Source organism: Camelus dromedarius, chromosome 22, assembly GCF_036321535.1.
Source record: "Camelus dromedarius isolate mCamDro1 chromosome 22, mCamDro1.pat, whole genome shotgun sequence".
Lineage (NCBI taxonomy): Eukaryota > Metazoa > Chordata > Mammalia > Artiodactyla > Camelidae > Camelus > Camelus dromedarius.
The window spans coordinates 22,896,527-22,914,117 of NC_087457.1; the positions used below are offsets into that span (position 1 = coordinate 22,896,527).

A 17,591-nucleotide genomic window follows, 5' to 3' on the forward strand; every position below is an offset into this window, starting at 1 on the left:
TTGGTCCAACCCCTCTACCACAGTTCTATTGGGTGGCTTAGTTATATCTATAAATATAGAACCTGTTTTACTTCATTTTTCCATGGTATAGATTGAAAGGGGGAAAAATAACCCAAACCTCTCCTTAGTATTTAGAGGCAACTTTTGCCACCATTAGGGAATCTGAAACTTAGCTTCTAATTTCATTCGCATAAATACAGAAGTTACCTTGTAGGGACATTATCTGGGACTCCGTCAAGGCAAATATGCTTGAAATGGGGCCTGCTGAGTTTTCCTTCCATCTTGGTTCTGGGCAGGTTGCCATGTTCTCGATCTCTGAACTCTCATGTTGACCTGCTGCAGACTCCAGGAACAAAAGAACTAAAAAAAAAAAAAAAAAAGTTTCCAGATTTTTTTTTTCCATTAGAAAGATGCAAATTAAAACTACATTGAGAAATCATTTTTTCACTTATCAGATTGACAAAGTTTAAAAAGTTTGGTAACCACCATGTGTTGGCAAAAGGGTGGAGAAACAGGCAGTCACAATGCAGAAATGAATGTAAATTAGAATGACATCTGTCCAGGGTAATTCACAATACCTAAAAAAAAAATTATAAAGGCACATATCCATTGAGCCAGTAAGTCTTCCTGTAAGAATTTACCTTGCAACACACATGAGAAATGGCAAGTGTGTATAAGCTTGTCCATGTCAGCACTGTTTGTAACAAAAGATTGGAAAAAGGTATACTGATTAATAAAATACTGGTAAATTATGATATGGCCATAAAATGTCATCCTATGAAGGCTTAAAAAAAAGAATGAGAAAGCTCTTTGTACTTTTGTGAAATGATCGCCAAGATACATTATGGGCACAGCTTTAAAAAATGTGAAACAATTATGTAAGTGCGTTATATTTTCTATTAAAAGGAGAAATTATATAGAGTTGTATGTATACATATATACGTATGTTTTGTTTGTAGAAGCATAAAATGCCTCTGTAAAGATATACCAGAAATTGGTAAGATTGGTTGCTTCTTGGGAAGGGAGCTGGACAGTTGGAGGGCAGGGTTTGAAGATAAACTTTGCCCTAGATATAATTTTGTATTTTTTGAATTTCGAACCATGTAAATAATAGTACACATTCCAGAACTTAAAATTTTTCACCACCTGAAGTTTTGCCGTCAGGAATGGCTCAGATTCCCTCCCTAATAATTTCACTTATGGATGAAATAAATGGTCAGACTTCTCATGCATTAAGAGGGGAAAAAAGCAAAATGCTCAACAGATGCTTTCAAGTTCTCTATTCTCTAGTTTATCAAAAAAGGAAGACTTTAGTACATAAAACTCTAACTATGCTGTGATTATGGTGAAAATGGTGAGTTAGCAAATTTCTTAGAATTTTATTAACATTGACATCTCCCTGGGGCAGAGCTTCCAGCTAATTTTCCCAAAGTACATTTAATCAGAAGAAGAAAAAAAAAAGGATTCCAGGCTTAATTCCCAAGAGAGAAACTCTAGTACCATTGATTTGTGAAGGGAGGAAGTAATTCCATGGGAATCCCATGGAGTTGTTTATTTTATTCCCAAACTTGATCTCTCTCTCTTTTTTAATTTGGTATTGACATATACTTATACCACCACTTCACTAAACAAAGGATATGAGCAACTCAGAAAGACATGCACAGTAAATTTTTTAAATATTTAAAAATAGAATCCAAGTATAAAATAGAATCCAAGCAAAAAGCATACAGGTAAGAGTACACATACCACTGAGTAACAAATTAAACCAGTCAGCCTCTTGGTAGCCAAACGCCCCAACCTGTTACATAACTGCCATTTTCCAAAAGGGGCCGATAGTTCCTTAAAGGAAGCAAAAACTTTTCCTAGCGCCAAATTCAAAGAAATAATTTTTTCACTCATTTTTCCAGCCAAGACTACTGAATGGAAAACAATATATTGCTGATAATACTGTCAGGTAAACTTTACATGGTTGTTTTTCATAGTGGCTTTGAATAAAAACCCGAAGTATTATAATAAAACTCAGGTTGATGAAGGTATTCACTCAGTCAGAGACCAGGCCAACATCAATCAAACCATGTAACAGCCTAGTGCGAGCTGAGTTGACTATAAATAGATGTGAATGGCTAACAGTTCCTTCATATATCCTTCAGAAAGTTAAATATGCTCATGGTAAAATTCTAACATCTCTACAAATCCCTGACCTCAGAGATAGAAGCAGTTGCTTTATACAACATTTCAGAAATTTTCTAGTCAGCCAGCTATTTGCTATGTGCTGAAGAGTTGTTAGAAGTGTCAGAGACCCAGAATGCTAGCATTCTGTGATACTGTTGATGACCTTTTTCCTATTTTTGTTAAGAGAAAATGTGTATTACAAATAACCATATGACTTTTGTTAGTTGTATCCCAAGATGGTGAGACAGGCATGATCAATCAAATGCATAAACTGACCCACTGTAGTACTGATGACATAGCAATAAAACAGCATCAGAGCAGTGAATGGTCTTGATTTATTCACAAATAATTCCTGGGTCTCTAATCATCCGTTCTTCTTAGTGGACTTGGAGACTCAAGTGGACTGTCCTCTCAATGTTTCAGAATGGTGACTATCAGAGTAGGGTTATTCTTAGGCAGAAGTCTGCAGATTTGTAAACAAAGTATCTCAAGAAAGAAAGTTTCTTCTAATTCAGAGCAGTAGCATTTATAATAAGGAAATATTGCTTCCTCTTATCAAAGTGACCTGAGAACATCTGAGTTCTTCCATTCCCCGCACTGTAGAAGGCATCTTCTGCAGTCCCTCTATTCCATTTATAGACTCTGTAGAAGGAATCATTCTTACACCATGATGCCAAAATTATTTTAGCTCACACACAAACAAGTTGTTCTGTAGTTCTGCTTTGACCACTTCATATTAGGAAGAAATTAAAAAATATATAGCACCAGCAGTTTGTTATGAAACCACTTTGAAAATGTTTACGTTGACTGCTTCAAATGTCATGACTAAAGAAACTACTGTTCTGCATAATCCACTCTTGACAGTGAATCATAAGTGTGTCACACTTGGACTTGCTTAGCCTTTGCTCTGACCTGATGGAGTCTTCCCTTAAAAGGGGGATGTATATTCAATTTCAAAGTATTTATTGCTTCATGACAAGTATAATAACAAGTCTGTGGCTTTGGCGTCTCATATCTTTGAGATTATCACAGTCTGCTTAGAATTTTTGAATTTGCTTTTAATTTATGCCTCTGGCCTTGTTTTCTTTGCCAAATGTCTCTCTTTAGAGAGCTGGAGGCAGCCTTCCAACTTCCCCCCATCCCTCTTGGGCCTTGCTAATTGATCAGTGATCACCTTAAGAGTTCAAAGACTACAAACCTCTGGAGTTTAATGGGTTCAGTGATGCTGCACTGTGACTGGAACCCCGCATCCAGGCCTAGTCTACAGACTGATTTTTGGTTCAGTCCTTTTACAACTTTTGGTCTTGATTCAGAGTTACTGATTCACACTTGACTCTGAGATCCTCCCTCCTTGCAAATGACATATAGTCAAATGGGCCTAGTGCTCTAAGTTCTAACAAATGTTTGCAAATCATAATGATGTAGGAAGAGCTGTATACTAAATGAATAAGAGCAATTAGCCCTCATGCTGTTAGATAAGCGTTCCTCAAAATATAATCACTCTTCTAAACATAGGTTGGCAATTTAGGAAAAGAGCCACTGAAAATATCATCATTATTTCCTCCATACACAGAGTACAACTAACACTACGTGTGCTTAAATCCCATTGTCGTGTGCAGACATTGTTAAGTCAGTGCCTGGTTAGTGATCAGAAAGTAAGATAATCTTCACTTTGGGTTTCTAGAACACTGAGAAGTCAGGTTAGCTAATCCAGGAGAGTAACTGAACACCACTAAAAGTTATCCAGCTTGGATGAGTACACTTCTGATCTCTTTTTGAGTACCTATGAAATTATGGTTAATATCCTCTAATTTACAGTATGATTCCAAAAATACTATATACTATATATATATATAGAGAGAGAGTATATAATTTGTTTTTTAATCCAGGAAAAAAATTTTTTCACTGTCTGCAAATCTTAGATAGGATTACAAACAGCAAAAAGTATCCATTATCACTCCAAAATCAGGGGCACAAATTGGAGTTAGAAGATTTAGCTTTGACACCTAGATATGTTTTCATTGATTTGATCTGTTTAGATCTCAGTTTCTCTTTTATAAAATTAGTTTGTTAGCTCTCATGGGGTTGTTGTGAGGGCAAAATAGAGGATACTATTACTCACGTTCTTATGATTGGTGTGTGAGCTCATGTTTGCAACTGCTGATATTACTCAATTCCCTTCCCACTGGCCTGTGAACTTGAGGCCAGGGAAAGACTTACTTTCCCAAAACATCATTCCCTCGGTCCACCAAGGCCTGCCATCCCTCCTCATGTCAGCCTTTCAGTTCACACCTGAACTGTTCGATGAGCTGATCAGTGATCTCTCAACCATTCCACTTGTAATCCCCTATCTATTAAAAAAATTGAGTATGCATGCCTAACATTTATTATAAATTATATATATATGTATCTCATCAGAGTGCTGATATATTACAATAAACTATACACAAAATTAGAAAAGGATAAGATTTTAAAATAGACAGAGAGCTAGATAGAAGTTCTCATTTCTTTTCCCCGTACCCCACCACATCCCCTCTGGTGCCAAGAAACAACCCCATTCCTCTTAGTGGTCTTTAGTGTAAAAGAATTTTCTATTGCTGAAAAGTTAAAAGGCAAAAATAAGTGCCACTTTTATGTACATACCTAGAGTTGCCTATTTTAACGATTTGGCCTTCTAGGTAAAGTATAAGGTTTCCATTGAAATGCATGTAACCTGGAAGCAACCCTTTAAATATTGATTTAACTGGTTCATTTCATCCAGAAGGATATGGATGAATTTTTTTTAACCATCTACAATGTGCTTTTTCCAACAGAAGCAATTTAATTCTCAGTGAACAATGACTGGATGTCTTACAAATTTAACTCAGTTCTTGGTGTCAGACCCCAGAGGCTGAGCGCTCAGTCTCACAATGCCTCCCCCATTTTGGATGCCAAACTCAGGTCCAGGATGTTACCTGTGTTTCTGACCAACCGCCTATAAATTGGAGGTTCCCACGACTCCCTCGTTGGGTTTGATTAATTCACTAGAGAGGTTCACAGAACTCAGGGAAATATTTACTTATGTTTATCAGTTTATTATAAGGTTAGGTTATAAAACTCTTTTAAATGCAAAGGATGACATAGCTAAAAATAAAAAGCATAGGAAAATTTTATTTACTAAGATGTAAAAGTAGTGGATTTAATAATAGAGATGTTACCATCAAAGCAGGCAATTCAGAAAATATAGAAAAAGACCCTTGAGAGGTTACTGATTAAACAGCAAAAAAATGTTAGCTTGATAGGTAGCATGGATTCCAGAATTTCTTGGTTAAAATTCTGAGTCATTAAAATTAATTATGATGATTATAAAAATAATAATACCAAACCCTGATTATATACTATGCACTGTTGTAGGCATTTGATATTTTACATGTTATTTAATTACTCATAACAACCGTGTTAAGTAGGTATTATTTTACCCATTTTATAAATGAAAAATTGAAACCCAGTCTGGTTATAAATATGCCCAGTGGCACACAGCTAATAAAAAGCAGTATTAGGTCAATCTGACCTCCAAGCACCAAACAACTGTACCTTTGTAACTCTTCATAATTCTTTGTTAGACTTACTTTTGTGTTCCAACCCCAGACGTGTAGCTCAAAGGTAATACACAACTGTAAAACTAAAGGTAAGTTTTAAATGAAAAGGATCAGGAATAATTTTATAATCTGTTGTTCAAGATCTCTTAAGGAAGAAACACTAGAGTCAGGTCACACTTTAGTCAATTTACTTTAAAAAAAAAAAACAGAAACATAATGAGGTAATTCTGTTACCATATCACTAAGTAGAGAATGTAAACAAGTCTACATTTGCATATTATAGGATGCACGCTTAAAATTTCAATAGAATCAAATAAAAATTAGTTATCATATACAACTAGAAAACAGCATTCATTATATCAACAAATGCATTAAATACCTAGAAGTAAATTTAATTGAAACATGGTCTTTAATGATTAAATCCTAATGGGAAAAAAATTAAAAACAAAACTAAAGAACTAGGCCAAGTGTTTTTTCAGAGAGACTAAATAAAGACATCAATATTTTTTATTTTAATACATAGATTTGTTACAGTACAACTAAAATTCCTGTGAGAAGTGGTAGTGAAAAATAAATGGATCACAGTATCAGAACATTTTCATAGGTAATAAGGGTGGATTCAGCCCAGCAAATTTGGAAAACTAAATGCACTGCAACAATGATCAAAATCATATGGTAGTCTGAAATATGAACCTGACCTATAACAGAGACAAAATAAATACAGGGCAAGAAATAACCACTTAATACTTTGTCTCTCAAATAGTTGGAGAACAAGTTGGAAGGAATCAACTTAGATAAACACATGAGACCCAAACACTACAATAAATTCCAGCTGTATCAAAGAGTAAAACAGTATTTTAAAAACTGAAGAGTAGCTTATTTATCCCAGATGTGGAGAGAACATGCACTTCTACTCACTAGAGAAATGAAGGTTGTTATCAGGAATAAGACAGTTGGTTGAATATGCAACAAAATGTGAAATTAAAATTATAAAAGAAAACTTCTAATACATAGAATAGATCTGTTACATAATCTGATTATAGATTTCTCTCAAAAATATATGAGGAAATAAATGATTCTGTAAGTTAACAGTTGCTTTCCACTTGATAAATGGTCAAAAAGTATATAGTCAAGAAAATATAGACTAAATCATATTTTTTTAAAAAAAATCACAGTTGTATTAAAAGTGAAATTTTAAAAAAAAGACAAATCCAGCCAACTTGATGTTTCTCTTACAGACATATTAAACTGGAAGAAATTTAAAAATTCTAAAACTTTATCTTGCCAAGTCTCTGGGGAGAGGCAGAAGGTAAACTTTATACATTAATGGTAGAAATATATGGTAAAATACTTAGATCTTCCTGGAGGGCAATCTATAACATGCTCTTTGACCCATTACCCATTCCCTCTCTTTGAGAGGGGTAAACTAAGTTATATTGAAATTTTCAGTGCAGCATTAACTACAATAGGGAAAGTTAGCAACAGTTCAAATGCCCCAAAATATTTAAATGATAAGTGAGTAAATCATGGTGTATTATGATATACAAATTAAAATGACAAGTGGAAGATGTAATAGTGGACATGTTTATGTGAAATAAATAAAACAACTGAACCCAAGATCATATTACAAAATTATATAGTAATGTATGAATATAATTGATCTAGATCAGAAAAGAATTTTGATGGATATAAATGGCATAACACTGTTCATTAGATTTTTTTAAGAAAATGCAATTATAGTTATGATGTAACATTTATAGAATACTTGCTATGTGCTAGGCATTGTTCTAAGTGTTTTATGTGTATTTATCTCATTTGATCTTTGCAACAACCCTTTGTGCTTGGTACTATTTTTAAGTTACATTCTATAGACGGAGGAATTGAGATACAAAGTATTCAAGTAGATTACTCTAGGTTTCACAGCTTAGCTTAACTGTTCCAAAGTGATAGTGTCTTCAGAAGAGCTTAGATGACTTCTATTAGCTAATTGCTTTAACTTGCCCCCCAGTCTTGGGCCTTACATCCCTTGTCAATAACCCCATTCGTAAGAACTGAAAATCTCTAAGAGTATTCCAGTAAGTCAAAACAATAAATTATTGAATATAGAATTGGAAAGGAGAAAATAGAACCAAACCCCCAAAAATTAATTTAGAGGACTAAAAATAATAATGATATAGTAAACATATTCTAGGATTCAAATGAGAGCCTTTTCCATAGCCACCTCCCCTACACACACACACACACACACACACACACACACACACACCCCAACCCTTCATTCCCTGACTCAAAGACTTGTACAGACACACCCACTGGACCCCGATAATTCTAAGGCTTTGAGAAATCAAGTGGCTCCCTCTGAGGAAGAGGTTAGGACCTCCAGCAAAAAAAAAAAAAAAAATCCTAATGGAATAAAAGGACTGGCCATTTCATCTCTGAGGAATGGACTAAAAAATCCATTGCTTTTAAAGGGCAAAATTTCCCCCATTAGATTGATTTCAAACTTTCTTGTAGGTTGACTGTTTCCAGGTAAGCCACCCATCAGACTTCTTTGTTGCTGCTTGACTGTATTTTTCTGTATCTTTCAGAGACCAAGGTGAAACGGTAACTGGGAAGTCTCTGAAGTGATTTTTTTTTAAATACTGTAGACTGTTTTTATGTCTTCTGTTTTGTACCCCAGGTAAAAATGCTAAGCCAAGGGAAAGAAATAAGGTAAATTCAATCTTAGACTCCTGGACCCAATTTGGGTAACTATAAGTATGCATTATCTGCGTGCATGTGGTGAAGCTCTGCAGACCATGAAGAGAGAGGATTCATAACAGACCCATGAGTAGCATTTCAGGACAACAGCCATAAAGCAGAGACTTAAAAGTTCCATCATTAGACTAATTGTAATTCACTCGATCCTCCAGTGTAACAGAACCCTTCTATCTGCTTTCCCAAACCATTATTCCTTCCATTCAGCATATTGGTTTGTCTATCATTAAATATTCATTTGCTACAGAGCTTTTTTGGAAGGCAAACAAAGCAGTCACTTTACTGCTTTGTATTGATTCCTGCCTGAGTTGTCCTTGGAAAAAGCTTTCAAATAGGTTCAATCGCTTTGAAAGGTATTTAGGTTGACTCTGTGATTGGTAAATATATTTTGTTCTTAACCTCGAAAATGGAATCTGAGAACTTAGAGCTTTATTTTTTCATCTACTCTATTCTCTCATTATTAATGAAGATCTTAAATGATACTGAACTGTGACTAAACTCTATCTATTTACAGTGTTATAGTAGAAGACAGCACCATTTGCATGCTTTTACCAGACATGATTTTAATTGTTTTAAAAGGAAGCTGTGCAACTAGTGAAGAATTTAGCCTTCCGGGAGGCCTGAAGCTAAGGGCTTCAGGTGTATTTTTGCCTTCTTTGGGGAAGAACCAAATAGTTTCATTTAACTGAGAAGACCCTTTACCAAGATTTACTTACAGCTGTTTTAAACCTGAGCCTGTGATTTATAGAAGCTTTCCAAGAGGCCTCAGTGCCTTTTTACAGGACAGTTATTGCAGATTTATCTACGTTCTGATCAGACTCTTCTTTGGCTTGAGTGTGTAAGGTCTTATCTTCCACAAAGTAGATTTAAATAAAATAGTCTTATTTTATGTTCATTACATATTCGATGTGGTAAACATTTAAGAGGGGCCAATTATTATGGAAAAAAAATACATGGATACATGTAATAGTCATTTTCTTTTTTCCCTAGCTTTGTTGAGATATAATTGATACATAACATTGTATGAGTTTAATGTGTGCCATTTCCTTTTTATTACAGCGAATCCAAAGATATTTATTAAATAGACATTATGTTCTCCATGCGCTTTACCATGTGCAGATACTCTAAAAGATCCACTGTACAAAGTAAAAAACAATGTACAAAATGTAGTTCCTGTCCTAAAAGAGTTAACAGGTTATCATTATTTGAAATTCATATAAAACATTTTCTCCCATTTCTTTATTACTTTAATTTGCTGTTTTGTTATTTAGACTTATTTAGAGTGGCTGGTTTATATGGGTTACACACAATGAATACGAATTCAATGACTCTCTCCTCCCCTCACTCCCACTTGCATGCAGACTTTATAAGGTCAGCATCCTTGTCTGCTCTGCTCATTGTTTTAGCCCTGGTATTTGCACAATTAGTAGCAGATGCTGAATCAATATTGGTTGAGTTAATAAGTGATTTGGGGCAATTTGCTTAGCCTCTCCAGGCCTCAGCCAGTGTTGCAACTTTATGCTTCCCAACTTTTTCAATAGAAATAGTACCAACTTCAGAAGAGAAAATAAGTTAGCCCCTAGAAGTCTAGGGTCGACTTTCTCTGGAGTTTCTTTGAAATTTCAAAACCAGGCAGGACCCTGAGGGGCCCTCCTGGGTACAAAATCCCTTCCACGTCCCCCTTTTCTTGTTTGTAGAAAAAGGCTCTAGACTCCTAGGCCTTCTCTGAGTTCCAAAGAGCAGACTGAAGCAGTTACTAATTAGGGAAGTGAGGGAATGCAGAAACAAAAGAAAAGCAGCTAAGCAAGAAAAGTAATGATAACTTCAACAATAATCAGCAGCGATAAAACAGAGTCCTAGTTCCTCCTCAAGGAATAGACAGAACAATCTGATGCATATCTTTGAGTTGTTCTGCAGAGACTAAGATCCCCTCCCAGGTAGAGGATGGTGACTACATACTGACCCCAGACTGGTTAGAACAAGAAGGTTGATGATTAAGGTTCCCAAAACATCACCCTGTTACCTCACCACCAACCAATCAGAAGAAAGTCCATGAGCTGCAACCCTTACCCCTAACATTGCCTTTTAGAAACCCTCCCCTGAAAGCCACTGGGGAGTTTGGGTCCTTTTTTTTCCCCCTAAGGCTTTTTCGTTTGTTTATTTTTTGTTTTTTATGTTGTATTAGTTTGTGGTGTACAGTATAGTGATTCAGTTATACATATTCTTTTTCATCATAGGTTACTATAAGCCATTGAGTATAGTTCTCTGTGCTATACAGTAGGACCTTGTTGTTTATCTATTCTGTACATAGTAGTTTGTATCAGCCAATGGAGTTTGGGTCTTTTGACCATGAGCTGCCTATTCTCCTTGCTTGGTGCCCTGCAAGTAAGTGCTGTACTTCCCTTCACCACAACCCAGTGTCAGTAGATTAGCTTTGCTGTGTGGCAGGTGAGCAGACCCAAGTTCAGTTCAGTAACAGTTTCACATGTCATCGTAGAAACTTGTTTCAAGTTTCATCTTAAAACTAGTTTAAATTTTGTATTCCATACCATTATATATCGGCACTTATTTAAAACTAAAGTAATTTTATCTCAACTCTTCTAATGAAAATGAAGGCACTGCACCCATTACCCACTAGACCATACAAACCTCAAAACTTCTGAGAAACACAAGTATTCATTAAGGGATCTATAAGGCTCCTGTCTTGCTCAAAGTGTTATCATTCTTTAATTATAACAACTTTAATTATAACAAGTCAAACAACTAATATTTACTGAGCTCCTTTCCTGTTCAAGTCACAGAGGGAGAATACAAGAAACAATCAGATAAACTGCTTTTAAGGAGACTGAGCTGTCACTATAAATCACACGCATGTAAAGAGATAGTATTATGAGGTAGTATAGAGTGAGTGTAAAGTGAGTGGAGAATCTTGTCAGTGCAGAAGAGTTCAAAAGAACGATTAAGCCCTCTAAGCCTCAATTTCCTCATTTGTAACACAGGATAATAATGCTCACACCTTTTATCTCAGAGGGCAGTTGTAAAAATAAGATAAAATATGCCCATTTACGAATAAGAAATAGCATCATTAAGAGATCAGGGGCATCTCAGTGGCTTGGTAGAAACTTGATATATGGGTTGCAAATAGGTTGAAAAGCTAGCATAGGAAATGGCCTTCATGAGGTCGTGGAAGGGGAAATACACCACAAAGATACAGGAAACTAAAAATAACATAATCTTTATTGAGCTGAAAGCTCAATTAAGGGAGATGTCTCTGAAAAAGCAGAATATTGCAGGCCTTGAATTCTAAGCTAGGGAATTTAGAATCATTCCTGTAAACTTCATTTTAAAAAGATAAGCCCCTTGGTATAATTTGGTTCATATTTTGAGATAGCTGGAAACATTTTGGCATAGACCAAAGGGCTACTTCAAATGTTTCAACTCCTTTAAAGAATATTAAAAGAAGAACTGAAGAAAGCAGATAATTGCTTGCAGAGATCAAATGCCAGGATTGCAATATTCCTAAAAGAATAAAGAAGGAGAGTATGGTTGTATTTTTTAGTCAAAAGTGAACTGGCATTATGCCAAGTGTGGAAGAACAGAATAAAAGTAAATTCAAAAAGGAGTTTCAATATAACTCTTGATGGGAGGCTAAAAGCAAGTGGCCTCCAGGATAATTTGGAATAAATTCCAGCATTATTGAATGAATAACACATGGTTCAAATCTTAATCTGAAAACCCAATCAGTTATATGTGATGAAACCTTGACATCTGTAGAAGGCTGAGCTTTTGGGGCATGATGTAAGGGAAACAGTACCTGGTGATGATGATAATTCTATTTGATCATTTAAACAGGATATTTGAAAATCAAGTAAAAAGAAAAGACATTGTTAGTATACAGCATTAGAGTTTGTTTAATGGAAGCATGTGAATGCAAAACACATCCCTATTTTAAGAAGTTTCTATAGAGCATACCTTCTTTTGCAAAATTTAGAAAAGGCCACAAAACTTAATATTGGAGTCATATACATTTGAGTGCAGTCCCACACTTCGTATAGAAAAAAATGACAAAAGAATATACCTATTTGCTGGTGTATATATATATAAGATAACTCTGGAAGCATACAAAACAAACTGTTAATCTTGCTCTGCCTCTAGGGCACAGGAGTAAAGGGGAGAAAATTTTTGTATGCCCTTTTACAGTCTCTACTTTTACACCAATGGTAGTGAACCTTACACAGTTACACATTTTTGCTTTTATCACATCCCATATCTCTAGGGTCATTACATATAGAGCTGCCTGATGATGATGATGATGATGACGATGATGATGATGATGATGATGTAATGCAGGTACTGGGGATTTAGTCCAGGACCTCATGCACTCTACCATGCAGCTACACCCATCCCTTTTTGTATGCCTTTTTGTATTTTAAAAATTTGATTCATGTTCATTATGTAGTCCAATAAGCAGACAGACAAATCAAATGACTGCAAAGAAAGTGGTTATCTTTGATATAGTTTCTGAAGATTTGACGGTCAACGTATTAATAAATAAGTCAACTTACATCATACAGTCAGACAGGTAAGACAGTGCTCCTTCTCCAGTGTATTTTTCCCAAGCTTTAGCATGCATCAGAATACCTTCGCTCAACACGGAACTGACACGGTAGTATTACACTTGACCCATGGTGTTATGTGCAATGCATCCGCGGGACATCTGGGGGAGAATAATGAATAACTTAATATGCAATGAATATGCCTTCTGTTGAGTAATGCTCGCCTCTGATTGCTTTAAATCTGTGACTCAGAAACTGGAGGAGGAGGGAGTGGAATCATTCCCTCCCTTTTCTCCCACACGGCGCCCCTTACTAACCGCAAATTCTTGGCTCTGACTCTTATTAGGGGTTTTCTGTCAGACTTTATGGTTTTCCACATTCTAAAATACAAGTTGTAGAAATAAATGACACATGCTTCAGGCCCGCAGATGCCTTTAGATGTTTCCAAGATTCCCTGTGGGTCCGTTCTCCTCCTTCCTTCATAATGGAACACAGATTGGGCATTTGGACTTGAATTAGAGGCAACAATTGAATTTTCACTCTGTACGTTCACTTGCCCATTGTTGTATTGGTTCTGGGTGGGGTTTGATTACGGCATAGCCCACAGGATTGCAATAAACAAAGTCTCAGAAACTCTGTGAGAGGTCCCATCTACCAAAGTAAAATTTTCTATGATGTCTCTATGAATACTGACAGTATGTTGGTGTGTCATGTGCTTCATTCTGTGAAGCTACCCTGGACTGTATGGCAGGTAACTGGTAAAGGTAGGATTCAAGCAGCTCCTACCCTCAGGTTCAAGGATACACTCTGCCAGGTAGGCAGAAGGGAGAGGCTGAAGTCTCTGCATAGCAGCATAGATAAAGGTACAATAAAGAATATTTGTAAGCTCTTCCCCTACTCAACTCTGACGGTACCAAATTTAAGGGGAGAGAAATATCTAGGGTCCAGAGAAAGACTGAGCATCACATGATCTTTGTATACAGCTGGTGCCGATTCATGCTTCTATTTTGGAACAGTATTTTGAGACTGTAAATATTCCTCCACTGCTCACTTCCATTAATGATGTGAAAGACATAACGTTTTCTAACTGCTGTCAGTCTGAGGATGCCTGAATCCTCCTTCATCCTGCCTGAGTTTGGGCTTTGACACATGATTAAGAGATGCTTTCTCCCCTTTGTCTCTGTAGAGAGGAGAAAAGGGGATCCTTTCTGGCTTTTATCATCGGGAGGTTAGGTCAGATTCACAGGTCCAAATGCCAAGTGGCTGAAAGACATTCAGAAGTCAATTTGTTATAATGATTTCTAATGAGGAGAATTAGAAATGTGCTAAGAAAACTTTTCCATTTTTCCTGATTGTAAATAAAATATTCATGTATAACAGTTATCTACCTTTTTTTAAAAGTAGAATTTAGGGAACTGAAATTGTTAGGTCATTTTCCCCTAGGCGTTTTCTTTACACACTTCCTTCTATCCTCTAATACTCATTTTTTCCTTCTTCGCCTAGAGGCATAGGCGTTACACAGGCATTAAGTGTGTGAATTCAACAGCCAGAGTACTTGGGTTTGAGTCCAAGCTCATTGCCTATTAGCTGTGTGATCTTAGGCATTATTACTTAACCTCTCTGTGGCTATGTTTATTCATTCATCAAAAGAGAATGATTTTTATAAAACCTAGCTCATAGGGTTGTTGGGAGAGCTAATGAGCAAAGATGAAGCACCAAGAACAATGTCCAAGTCTCTTCCAGAAGTGGTGCTGGGAGAGTCAGGCAGCTGCATCTAAATTAGTGAAATTGGAACACTCCCTCACACCACACATAAAACTAAGCTCAAAATGGCTTAAAGACTGAAACATAAGACACCATAAACCTCCTAGAAGAGAACACAGTCAAAACATTCTCTGATACAAATTGTGGCAATGTTCTCCTAGGCCTAGCTTACTGAGGCAATAGGAATAAAAGTAAAAGAAAAAAACAAATGGAACCTAATTAAACTTACAAGCTTTTGCACAGCAAAGGAAACCATAAACAAAACAAAGAGACAACCTATGGAATGGAAGGAAATATTTGCAAATGATGGGACTGACAAGGGCTTCATTTCCAGAATATATAAACTGTTCATGCAACTCAATAACAATAACAAAAAACAAAACAAACAAACAAAAACCAACCCAATCCAAAAATAGGCAGAAGACTGAAACAAACATTTCTCCAATGAAGATACACAAATGGCCAATACGCACATGAAAACACGCTCAATATTGCTAATTATCAGATAAATGCAAATCAAAACTACAATGAGGTATCACCTCACACCAGTCAGAATGGCCATCATTAAAAAGTCCATAAATGATAAACACTGGAGAGGGTGTGGAAAAAGAGGAACCCTTCCACACCGTCGGTGGGAATGTAGTTTGGTGCAGCACTATGGAAAACAGTATGGAGATTCTTTAAAAAACTGAAAATAGACTTACCCTAGGATCCAGCAATCCCACTCCTGGGCATTTATCCAAAGGGAACTCTAATTCAAAAGGTACATGTACCCCAATGTTCATAGCGGCCCTATTTGCAATAGCTAAGACATGAAGGTAACCTAAATGTCCATTGACAGATGACTGGATAAAGAAGTTGTGGTATATACATATAGCGGACTCAGCCATAAAAAAAAAATTATAAAATAATGCCATTTGCAGCAACATGGATGGACCTGGAAATCATCATTCTAAGTGAGGTAAGCCAGAAAGAGAAAGAAAAATACCATATGATTTCATTTATATGTGGAATCCAAAAAAAGAAAAAAAAAGAATAAAAGGAAGAGAAGAGGACACAAATGAACTTATTTACAAAACAGAGACAGACTCACAGACATAGAAAACAAACTTATGGTTACCAGGGGGGAAAGGAGTGGGGAGGGATAAATTGGGAGTTTGGGATTTGTAGATACTAACTATTATATATAAAATAGATAAACAACAAGTTCTATAGGAATGGCCTATAATGAAAAATATGAAAAGGAATATATATATTTTATATATATATATATATATATATATAAATGAATCATTATGCTGTACACCAGAAATTAACACAACATTGTAAATCAACTATACTTCAATGAAAAAAAAAAACTCCACCCCCCAAAACAAGAATAGTGTCTAGCTCTTGGTTAAATATCACCTTAAGTGTGAGCTGTATTCCTGTTCTGGTCAAGGGACATTCTTGTACCTTTTGCTCCATGGTTTGCTTCTTTGTGATGCTGCTTTTCTCCTAGTCTTAACTCTTGCCTTCACTCTGCATCAACTTGCTGACTTCATTTGTTTGTTTCTTGGTGTAGATTTTCTCCAACAGTGAAGAATCATAAGATTCCCCTGGTGGTAGAGAATGACTTTTGTTATTGGTATAGACTAATACAGACTGTCACTTGCTAAGTGATTCATTTATCACCCACTACTGTCATGCACTGGTCATAAGACAATCCAAAGGCACAGATTATAAGAACACTCATCTACTTTGTTATGTTTTGGAAATAATGTGTAACATTAAAACACAACTCCAAATCGTACAATCCAAGATTTGGGAGAGACCAAAGAGATCACTTAGTTAACTACCCAGATGATGCTTGTGTGCATTTGCAGTATTTTCTAAAAAAAATTCCAGCCTCAGTTAAACCCTGAGATGATAATCTTATCAACTCAAGGCAGCTTATATTATCTTTTAGGTAGCTCCAATTCTTGGGAGAGTCTTCCTAATTTAGTCAAAATTAACATATATGCAGTTTGCATCCATCACACATTTAATTTATTTATTTTGCTCTTGAGGTCTTGTGGAATAAATATAATACATCTTTCTACAAAAACATTTCCGGTATTTGCTGACTGTTAGCATGTTTCTCTGGGAGTTCTCTCTGGGTATCCCAGTTGAGCTAAATATTACTCATGTTGTCCACTGTGAACAGTCTTTTCTGAATGAACTTACGGTTTCTTAATATCCTTTTAATTTTGATCCCAAATTGAACCCAGTATTCCATATGTAGCTAGATAAGTCCAAAGTAGTTATTACCTATATTTACTATTCTGCATTCTAGATATTGTACTTCTACAAATGGACCCCAAGATCTTATTAAGCTTATTTTTGGTAGCTACATCATCTTTGTGAAAAATATTGTATTAATTCTGTCAAACTAACTGTCCCAATACAGATCTAACTAGCAGCAGCTCATTCTTTGGAGTTTCCATGGCATTTTGTGTAGACTGCAATTATAAGATAAAGTGCAAAGATATTCTAGTTATTTTATTAGGTCTTGAGTCTAATTGCTTCTAATTATTTTATTGTGCTCTTGCATTTGACTATGAACTCTGCATAGGTTAATTTTTCATCATTTTGTTGTAGTAACTCATAACTTATCTGTTACTCAAAACATGTTTGTCGAATAAATGTTGCATTCATCTTTTTATAGTGCTTTAAAAAGGCACCTGTAATTAACAATGATCATTGTACTATAAAGTCACATGAAAATTTTGATAGAAGAGGCCCA

At 35.8% G+C, this 17,591-nt stretch overlaps 1 long non-coding RNA gene across 1 annotated transcript; it reads right to left on the minus strand.

The window, feature by feature from the left end:
* Positions 1-208: 208 nt before the first annotated feature.
* On the minus strand, positions 209-16,657 carry LOC135318850 (uncharacterized). Its single transcript, XR_010377235.1, has 3 exons — positions 16,283-16,657; positions 13,073-13,224; positions 209-360 (listed from the first exon to the last, which is right to left on the minus strand). It is a non-coding gene; the product is annotated as an uncharacterized LOC135318850 (long non-coding RNA).
* Between the last annotated feature and the right edge of the window lie 934 nt (positions 16,658-17,591).